Source organism: Muscardinus avellanarius, assembly GCF_963383645.1.
Source record: "Muscardinus avellanarius genome assembly, chromosome: 2".
Classification (NCBI taxonomy): Eukaryota; Metazoa; Chordata; class Mammalia; order Rodentia; family Gliridae; genus Muscardinus; species Muscardinus avellanarius.
The window spans coordinates 138,580,682-138,592,224 of NC_137787.1; the positions used below are offsets into that span (position 1 = coordinate 138,580,682).

An 11,543-nucleotide genomic window follows, 5' to 3' on the forward strand; every position below is an offset into this window, starting at 1 on the left:
ACAGGGTCTCTTACGCCAGCGCGGCTGGCTTCGAACCTGTGCGATCCTCCTGTCTCCGCCTCCCAAGCGTGGGGATTACAAGCGTGCGCCACCACGCCCGGCCAACAACACACTTCTGAATGAAGAATGGGTCATAGAAGATGTAAGAGGTGAAATCAAGAAATTTCTAGAAACAAATGAAAAAAAAATACAACATATCAGAACCTCTGGGACACTTTGAAGGCAGTATTAAGAGGAAAATTTATAGCACTGAGTGCTCACATAAGAAAAACAGAAAATCTTCAAATAAATAGCCTAATGACACACCTCAAAGACCTTGAAAAGAAGGAACAATTGAACCCCAAAGCCAGCAGAAGACAGGAAATTATTAAAATTAGAGCAGAAATTAATGAAATAGAGAATAAAAAATCAACACAGAAAATCAACAAAACCAAAAGCTGGTTTCTTGAAAAAATTAACAAGATTGATAAACCACTAGCCAACCTAACTAAAAAAAAAAAAAAAAAAAAAAAACTTCCTAGATAAATACAACCTTCCTAAACTGAGTCCAAAAGATATAGAACACTTAAACCAACCAATAACAATCAAAGAGATTGAAATAGCAATAAAGAGCTTACCATCAAAGAAAAGCCCAGGACCAGATGGTTTCCCAAGTGAATTCTAGAAAACCTTTAAAGAAGAGCTAACCCTAATACTCCTCAAACTATTTCACGAAATAGAAAAAACTGGGATTCTCCCAAAAACATTCTATGAAGCCAACATCACACTAATACCCAAACCGAATAAAGACAGTTCAAGGAAGGAAAACTACAGGCCTATATCTCTGATGAACTTGGATGCAAAACTATTAAACAAAATACTAGCAACATGCATTTAAAACCACATCAAGAAAAGCATACACCATGACCAGGTAGGGTTCATCCCAGGGATGCAAGGCTGGTTCAATATACAAAAATCAATTCATGTAATTCACCATATAAACAGAGTCAAAGACAAAAATCACATGATCATTTCAATAGATGCTGAAAAAACATTTGATAAAATTCAACATCCATTTATGATAAAAACACTGCAGAGAATTGGAATAGAAGGAACATATCTCAACATTATTAAGGCAATCTATAATAAGCCCACCGCCAACATCATATTAAATGGGGAAAAACTTCAAGAATTCCCCCTAAAAACTGGAACGAGACAAGGATGTCCATTATCACCACCTCTCTTCAATATAGTACTAGAGACTCTACTCAGAGCAATAAGGCAAGAAAAGGAAATCAAACGAGTACAAATAGGAAAAGAAGAACTCAAACTTTCACTATTTGCAGGGGGCATGATACCATATTTAGAAAACCCAACAAACTCAACCAAAAGGTTTATAGAACTGATCAACAAATTCAGCAAAGTATATGGATACAAAATCAATCTTAAAAAATCAGAAGCTTAGGCCGGGCGTGGTGGCACACGCTTGTAATCCCCGCGCTTGGGAGGTGGAGACAGGAGGATCACGCAGATTCAACGCCAGCCTCAGCTGGCTTAAGAGACCCTGTCTCCAAATATTATATAAAATAGGTCTGGGAGTGTAGCCCAGAGGTAGAGGGCCCCTGGGTTCCATCCCCAGTACGAAAGAAAGAAAGAAAGAACGAAAGAAAGAAAGAAAGAAAGAAAGAAAGAAAGAAAGAAAGAAAGGAAGGAAGGAAGGAAGGAAGGAAGGAAGGAAGGAAGGAAGAGCCTCAAGGGAATTCTAAATTCCCATGGATGCTCCTGCAGTGAATATCCCAATCTCAATCTTTTCATGTTGTGTGCAAGTATGTGTGCATATAGGTGCATATACACCTATGTTTATTCATTTATATCTTACAGTGAGCTATTTGGTCTGCTGGAGAGTATTGTTTCCGTCTCAGATGAAGCTTTGCTAAAGGATTCAAAGGTACACAGTAAGACACCATAGGACTATTTAGTTCCAACCAGTTATAATTATTCTTTGACTTAAAAATTGATTAATCCTTTAAAACTCCACATGTAAGTCAGTTATTTCAAATCTAACATGTCATACTATCTAGAAATTATGCTTTATATGGTTCTAGTAAATATTTCAGTTCTAAAAAACTGGAATGACTAGTTGTTTACTACTAAACCTGAACCCCTAAGTAGCCACCTTTGGTGTGTAGTTTATTTTAAATTCACCCCCCAGTTTGTTGATATACATTCCTCTTATCTCATCTAATGACCAGTTAGAAACCATGTCAAAGGCACTTTGACATGGATGTGTCAGACTAGACTATGACCTTTCCAAGTATCATTCTTGCTCTATGTGTAGAGATGAATGTGCTTTATATGTATATTTGTATGCATATTATAAATAGTAAATATATCTGTAACTCACTTTTGACATACAATGTTGTTTATATATGTATATAATGTGTATATGTATATGCTTATGTATATAGCTTTCACATTTCACTGGTAGCTATAACACAAGGACTGATATGAATTCATAAGGAGCTGTGCTAAAGGATTTAAAATACATATAGTCTGGTGTGGTGACCCCTCAAGGGGGTCGGGACTGAGGAATGGAGAGTGAGGAAAAAGAAGACAGTAAAGAAAGACACTGGGCTGGGCGTGGTGGCGCATGCTTGTAATCTCAGCACTTGGGAGGCTGAGATAGGAGGATTGCACAGTTTCGAAGCCAGTCTCAGCTACTTAGTGAGGCTCTCAGCAGCTTAGTGAACCTTGTTTCCAAATAAAATATAAAATAGGTCTGGGAGTAGAGCCCGGAGATAGAAGGCCCCTGGGTTTCATCCCCAGTACCACAACACACACACACTCACACACAGAAGGACACAGGGACCTGAGGCTTGGAAGCACAACAGGTGTTTATTATGCGGCTCTGCAGCATATTTATATCATACAGAAATACCAAGAACTCTTTAATCCATGTCAGCAATACACATCAGGCATGCACAGCACGTAACCCATGTAAAGGGACACCTGGTGCCACAGAGTCTTCTCAAAGCACAAGCAAGGGTGGAGGTCCTTCTGAGCAGAGTAATCTGCTATGAGCTAGTTTATTAGGCAGAATATGCAAAGAACTTAAGAACGTGACCAGTCATAGTCAAAGCAACGGGGAACTGAAAGGAGAAAGACGTGCTAAACTTAGCCTGAATACAAGGCCGAGGACTCCCACAGGCAGCTGCTGCTCTTCACGCACCAGGGCTCAGGGAGTGACCTCTGACTTCTGTGTCTGGCCTGTCAGCCCTCTGTCCCTCAACAGTCTGGTACCACATGATTTACTACTCTTGAATTTCAGGTTCAAATCAGCTACAGTTTCTGTTCAACTTATAAATTATCTGACCCTAAATTCATATTTTAATCAATGACTTGAAAACCTGTATGTCAGCCGGGCGTGGTGGCGCACAACTTGTAATCCCAGCATTCAAGAGACTGAGACTGGAGGATTGCAGTTCGCGGACAGCCTCAGCTACTTAGTGAGGCCCTCTGCAACTCAGTGAGACCCAGTTTCAAAATAAAGAATACAAAATAGGGCAGGGGGTGTATTTCAGAAGTTAAATGCCCCTGGATTCTATCCCCAGACCCGCAAAAAACAAAACAAAACAACAAAAAAACCTGTATGTCTCATCTTCACAGAAATGAATCTTTATATGTTTATAATGAGTATCAGCCTGTGGAATGCTTAAATGTACTGATATTTATGTCAGTTTTACCACAATTAAACCTAAGGACAGAGTTAGCATTTTATGGTTTGAGTTCTTTACCACTTAATTACAGTTTTTTAGATACAAATCTTTTTAAAGTTTTATTTTATCGTACTAATTTACATAAATCATAAATACTTAGAGCTAAATATATGCAAGTGAACAAGCAATAATAAAGCCTCTACTAGCTTGCTTGAAACTACTCACCATAGACCTATGATACTTTATTTCCCAGACTTCAAGTAATGATTTCCATTATACTTAGTCTATGAAATGTGAAATATTATTTTTAAAAGACACGCCAATTCTTCAATGTAAGGATAAACAAATACTTGCAAAGTGATCACCAAAACCTTTGTGTATTTCTTAACAAAATTGCAAATCCACCTAAAAGTATGTTAACATCAAAATATTTAAGTAAGACTCAGCTTCTGAGACAGTCTCAAGAGAAAACTTGAATCCTATTTATATGCAAAATTTTGCACACAAATGGGTTTGAGTCGAGATATTTTCAAAAAAGAAACCAGACTAGTCACCATTCATTAAACCTTCCTATGCTATGCCAGAACTTAAAAGGACTTTTGCTAATTTCAAGGAAAACATGAAATAGGAAAATAAACTCATTGTTAAAATTGCAAGTAGTAGTTAAAACTTATGAAAGTTTTCAGTATTTAGCTCACAGAGTCTAGTAAATAGTCCTTCAATATTCATCTTTTTCCTCCAATTAAAAACTGACAAACACTATCTGAGAATAATAAATAGCAGAATTTGTTTTCTCCAAAACTTCCCTTCAGAATGTGGACATTGACTTTCACAAATAAGCATCTCACACAACTGTTTATGAAGAAAAACTGGTTATCAGCCTCCTGTGCCTGTTCTTACTCGTTTAAAATCAGATTCTGGCCAGGCATGATGGTGTGCGCTTGTAATCCCAGTACACGGCAGCTGAGATAGGGGGATTGCGCAGGTTTGAAGTCAGCCTCAGCTACTTAGTGAGAGTCTCATCAATTTAGTGAGACCTTTTTTCCAAATAAAATATAAAATAGGTCTGGGAGTAAGGCCTGGAAGTAGAAAGCCACTGGGCTCCATCCCCAGTACTAAAAAAAAAAAAAAAAAAAAAAAATTAGATTCTGCAGTTACTTGGTGAAAATTTAATATTTGGATAACTTTGCCCAAACATGTACTGACATTAGACAAAAGAATAAACATCCACTAATATCTGAAGGTCAATCTCAACTTGGACAATAAGAATTTAATTTGACTGTTGTTGAAGGGAAGTATTAATTCAAAATAAGATTCAGCTGGGCATGTTCAAGCTGGGCCTGGTGGTGCATGCTTGTAATCCCAGTACTTGGGAGGCTAAGACCAGAGGATTGTGGTTCACAGACAGCCACAGTTACTTAGTGAGGCCCTTTGCAACTTGGTGAGATCCTGTTTCAAAATAAAGAATAAAAAAATAGGGCTAGAGGTATAGTTCAGAGGTAGAATGCCCCTTGGTTCCAACCCCAGTACCACAAAAAAAGTAAGATGTTCATTCTTGATTGATGTTATGACTCCATAAACAGTCACTAAAAAGTGACAAAGATGGCAAATTCTACACACCATACATTTTACAGTAAAGACCTAGATTTAGGTGATAGGGTGGCTTTGACAAATGAGCATTCCATTAAAAAAAATTTATATGTGTGGGTTCCTCCTCTTCCCACTTTCTGTATAAACAGCAGTCAGAGAAGACTTTAGGATATATTGCATAGAATGACACCCTCAAACAAGTTAGTTCACTAGAAGCACAGGATGAGAATAATGTTTAGAAAATATTCCTCTAAGAAATTCAATATATAAATAACTATCCTGACACATATGATCTTGTGTGATCTTAGAAGCTAAACAAGGCCAGGCCTTGTTAGTACTTGAATGGGAGACTGCCTGGGAATACTGGGTGCAATAGGCTTTAAAAACAAAAACTTAAACATATGTTTTGTTTTGTTTTGTTTTGTTTTGAGGTACTGGGGATGAAACCCAGTAGCATTCTACCTCTGAGCTACATCCCCAGCCCTAATTTTTTTTTTTTTTTTTTTTTTTTTAGGTCTGGGGATGGAACCCAGGGGCATTCAACCCCTGAGCTACACCCCTTGCCCTGCTTTTTATTCTTTATTTTGAAACCGGGTCTCACTGAGTTGCAGAGGGCCTCACTAAGTAGCTGTGGCTGTCTGCAAACCGTGATCCTATCTCAGCCTCCCGAATGCTGGGATTACAAGTGTGCGCCACCACGCCCTGCTATCCAGCCCTATCTTTTATTCTTTATTTTGAGGCAGGGTCTCACTGAGTTGCAAAGAGCCTAAGTAGCTGAGGCAGGCTGTGAACCTGCAATCCTCCTCTGTCTCAGCCTCCCTAATGCTTGGATTACAAGTGTGCGCTACCACGTCCAGCTAAACATATGTGTTGTTGTTTGGGGTTTTTTTTTTTTTTTTATCCTTCCCAACAAAGATTTTGCCACATAATTTCTTTTTTTTTTCCTTTTTTGCTATACTGTAGATTTAATCCAGTGGAACTCTATCAGAGAGCTATATCCCCAACCCACCCTTCCCCCCTTTTTTTGAGACAGCATCTCCTTAAATTGCCCAGGCTGGCTTTAGACTTGCCTCAGCCTTCAGTATCTTGCCTAGGCCAGTGCACCTGGAAGAAAATATTTTTCACCACGATGACACTTTGTTTCTTTTTCTTCTGCTCCAGTACAGAAGAGCCTTTAAGGACAGATAGGGCTGAAACTACAGAATATAGCTAAGCACACATAGCTGATTCTATGAGATTTTAGCATAGAAGCAAACATCCCTGTAGTCTATGTGGATGGGGTCGGGAGGAACAACTGTGACCACTGGTACAAATCAGGAAGAAAAACCCACAATAGATATTGTACCATGGAAGGCATCTGCAGCACCTTCAGGTACAGTCCTCCTGTGATGTCACAAGCCTGCTGGAGGAGTCTTGAATCGGAGTCTAATACGCAGTCACTGATCAAAATATTCCACTTCTGTGATCATGAAGTTCAAGTCGTATAGTGTGCTGTCTTCTGCAGCCTTAATCACCAATATTCTTGATTTCATCTCCTGAGTATCTTTAACTTCCTTGTTCATTTGATGAATGTAGCAGAGAGCTCTGGCCAGGGATCCTATCAGCAGTTTCTCTGTGTTCACCCTTTATGTAACTTTTGGGCATTAGATCTTTAATCTCTTTGACAATCACTTCATTCGCTGTTGTTAGAAGCTCTCATTTTCTGTCTTTGCTCCCTGAGGGATTTGGTTTGGAAGGAGGGCTGGCAGAGCCTCCGAAGAAGTCTCCCAGTCTGCCAGTCTTTCCAAGATATAAGAATCGACTTTTCTGAATGTGACTTGCTATCATGGCCAGCTTGTTGGAATGATTCATGAATAAATGGGAATTTCCCAACACCATCACGGCATCCATGCATTTGGATAAGGTGAACTGAGATTCCTTTAATGCTTGCTTTCCCCACCAAATTGGGCTGGAATCGATTATGATAACCAAAAGATTCAACTCAATTTTGTCTGAAACCATGGTGACCTGACACTTCTTCTTGGCACAGCCCTATATAAATTCTTTTTCTTTCTTTCTTTCTTTCTTTCTTTCTTTCTTTCTTTCTTTCTTTCTTCCTTCCTTCCTTCCTTCCTTCCTTCCTTTCTTTTCTTTCTTTCTTCTTTTGTGGTGCTGGGGATGGAACCGAGGGGCATTCTACCTTTGACTACACCCCCAGCCCTATTTTTTATTCAGGGTCTCACTGAGTTGCAAAGGGCTTCGCTAAGTAGCTGAAGTGGTCTGCAAACCACAATCGTCCTGTCTGAGCCTCTCGAATGCTGGGATTACAAGTGTGCACCACCATTCCTGGCTCTAGAAATTCTTTTTAACCCATCTAAATTCCTGATTCTCAAGTCCATCCATTGATTATTTACATTTATCTTTAAAGCTGTCATCTCTGATCTCATGTAGGGTCAAGAAACTACACATCTAAGGCAGAGGGGCTCCATCCAATCTGATTTTGAGTATGGGTGGAGGGCACACTAGCCTCATGTTGTGGCTGAGCTCTCAAGTGTGAGGATACCTTCCAGGACTCCTCATGTCATCTTGGTGAAGCTCAGGGAGACAGAGGCACACATGCACAAAGCACTTACTGAGCCCTTCCCCAGGTCCTGCTCTATTCCCTCTCTCCCCTCCTTCCTGTGCTCAATACAGTGATTAGCTTTAATAAGTTTGTGTAAGTTTGTGTATGTATATAATTTCCACTAAGGTGTTTCCCTCTTCTCCCCTCCCATCTTCCTCAAGTTCCCTTTTTCACTCAACTAAGTTTTCTCCTCCTTTGTCTGGGGTCCCTCTCCTATGGCCGAATTTCTCCCTACTTCCACATATTAAAAAGAACATTCAACTTTTCATTTTTTGTGACTAATTAATCTCACTTAGCTTAAATTTCTCCACTTCTATCCATTTCCCTGCAAATGACATAATTTTGTTGTTCTTTATGGCTGAGTGGAATTCCGTTGTGTATATATCCCATAGTTTTGTAATTCATTCATTTGTTGATGGACATCTCAGCTGATTCCATAGTTTGGCTATTCTGATTGTGCAGCTATAAACATGCATTTGCATGCATACTCTGGCAATTTGTTTCCATTTTTTTAATAGATACCCAGGGGTGGTATAGCTAGGTCATATGGTAGATTCTTTCCTATCCTTCTGAGGATCCTGTACAACTGTTTTCCAAAGTGGTTGCACTAATTTGCAATCCCACCAACAGTGTATTAGAATTCCTACTTTTCCACACCTTCCCCAGCATCAACCCTTTTTTCCTACAAGGTTCCTCTGCTCCCTGACAAGTGCTACCACCTCCTGCCCCCCAAAATAGAATTCTCTCCTCCCTTGACCAAGTCTAGGAGAATCTCCAATGCAGTAATGAAGGGTGAAGCTTGCAGAGAAAGAAGACTTCCTCTATGGCTTCTTACTACTATTCTACTTTAGATCAGAAGACAGGGAATATTTCATAAAGAAGCTTACCATTAGAGGACATTAGAAACAACCTCAAGGGAATTCTGAATTCCCACCAATGCCCCTGCAGTGAATAGCCCATATCTCAATCTTTCCATATGTTGTATACAAGTATGTATGCATATAGGTATATCTACACCTATGTTTATTCATTCATATCTTACAGTTGGCTGTTGAATCTGCAGGAGAGTGTTCTCATTTCAGATGGAGCCTCACTAAAGGATTCAAAGGTACAAAGTAAGACATCATGTGACCGTTTAGTTCCAATTAGTTATAATTATTCTTTGACTTATAAACTGATTAAAACTCCAAATGCAAGTCAGTTATTTCAAATCTAACATGTCATACTACCTAGAAATTATGCTTTATATGGTTCTAGCAAATATTTCAGTTCTGTCAAAACTGTAATGATTAGTTGTTTACTACTAAACCTGAACCCCTAAGTAGCCACCTTTGGTGTGTAGTTTATTTTAAATTCACCCCCCAGTTTGTTGATATACATTCCTCTTATCTCATCTAATGACCAGTTAGAAACAATGTCAAAGGCACTTTGACATGGATGTGTCAGACTAGACTATGACCTTTCCAAGTATCATTCTTGCTCTTTCTATGTGTAGAGATGAATGTGCTTTATATGTATATTTGTATGCATATTATAAATAGTAAATTTATCTATCTGTAACTCACTTTTGACATACATTGTTGTTTATACATGTATGTATATATATGTATGCATATATATGTGTGTGTATATGTATATGCATACATATATCACGTTTCACTGGTAACTATATTACAAGGGCTGATATGAATTCATATGGAGTGATACTAAAGGATTTAAATACATATAGTCGGATACCACATGATTTACTACTCTTGAATTTCAGGTTCAAATCAGCTACTGTTTCTGTTCAACTTATAAATTATCTGATCATTAATTCATATCTTAATCAGTGATTTGAGCCAGGTGTGGTGCAGCATGCTTGAAATCCCAGTCCTTGGGAGGCTAGATAGGAGAATGGCAGGTTTGAGGACAGTCTCAGCAAATTGTGAGATTCTCATCAACCTATTGTAGTCTGTTTTTAAAAAAATAGGGCTAGGCCGGGCATGGTGGCGCACGCTTGTAATCCCCGCGCTTGGGAGGCGGAGACAGGAGGATCGTGCAGGTTCGAAGCCAGCCGTGCGCGCTGGCTTAGGAGACCCTGTTTCTAAATAAAAATATAAAATAGGTCTGGGAGTGTAGCCCGGAGGTAGAAGGGCTTCCACGAACCCCAGTACCACCAAAAAAAAAAAAAAATAGGGCTAAGGTGTATCTTGGAGGTAGAATGCCCCTGGGCTTAATCCTTAGTACCACACATACGCACACACACAAAAAAATCAGTGATTTGGAAATATGTATGTCTCATATTCATAGGAATGAATCTTCGTATACTTATAATGAGTATCCTATTCTGTGGAACACTTAAATTTATAAAGATTCATGTTCAGTTTTTTCACAATTAAATCTAAGGACAAGTCAGCATTTCATGGTTTGAGTTATTTCCATTTAACTACAGTTTCTAGATACAAATCCTTTTTAGCACATCTAAATTCCTGATTCTCAAGTCTGTCCATAAATTCCTTATGTTTGTCTTCAAAGATGTCATCTCTGCTCTCACACAGGATTGAGAGACTACAGGTCTAAGGCAGGGGCTCCATCCAATCTGATGTTGGTATGGGTCTGAAGCACCAGCCTCACATGGTGGCAGAGCTCTGGAGTGTGAAGATCATGTCCAGGACTCTTCATGTCATCCTCCACTACAAGGCTCCTCTGCTCCCTGTCCAATGCTACTTCCTCTTGCCTCCCAAAATAAGATTCTCTCCTCCCTTGGCCAAATCTAGGAGAGTCTCCAATGCAGAAATAAAGGACAACAAACTCACAGAGAATAAGACTCCCTCTATAGCTTCTTACTACTATTCTACTTCAAGTCTGAAAACAGAGAATATTACATAGAGAAGCTTACCATGAGAGGCATTAGAAACAGCCTCAAGGGAATTCTGAATTCCCATGGATGCTCCTGTAGTGAATAGCCCATGTCTCAATCTTTCTATCTTCGATATGTTATGTGCATGTAGGTGTGCATATGGGTGTGTGTGTGTGTGTGTGTGTGTGTGTGTGTGTGTATACCTATGTTTTTGCATTTATATCTTACCTTGCACTGTTGAGTCTGCTGGAGAGTGTTACCATGTCAGATGGAGCCTTGCTAAAAGATTCAAAGGTACACAATAAGACACCATGTGACTTACTTCCAATTAACTATAATTATTCTTTGACTTATAAACTGATTAATCCTTTAAAACTCCACATGCAAGTCAGTTATTTAAAATCTAATTGATAGATCAGATCCCTCCCTTCCCCCATGGGACCACGCAGCAAGAGGTGGAAACTTGGAAGCCAGAAGCAGAGATGTCGCGAGACTCCAGGTGTTACGAGACTCCAGACATCACGAGACAGACTCCAGGTACCATGACTCTGGATGTCTCAAGAGAGTTGGCATTCCCACAGCTGCTAGCTCCACCCCAAGACCCCTGCTATAAATATTTGTACTTCCTCTCTGACCATGTGACTCTGCTGATCAACCCTGACTGTGCTGCTCTGCTGACTGCATGACTCTGCTGCTCCATCATGGGTCCCTTCCCCCACGGTCAGCAGACCTTGCTCAAATATGCCAGTTAATTAAAGAAGCCTTTAATAACTTGGCTGGTGTTTGCCTCCTTTGTAACCCCTAATTCAATTTC

General features: G+C 39.5%; 1 pseudogene across 1 annotated transcript; it reads right to left on the reverse strand.

The window, feature by feature from the left end:
* Positions 1–6,514: 6,514 nt before the first annotated feature.
* LOC308258826 (general transcription factor IIH subunit 3-like) lies at positions 6,515–7,286 on the reverse strand (annotated as a pseudogene). The gene has a single exon. The product of its transcript is annotated as a general transcription factor IIH subunit 3-like (transcript).
* Positions 7,287–11,543: the final 4,257 nt, after the last annotated feature.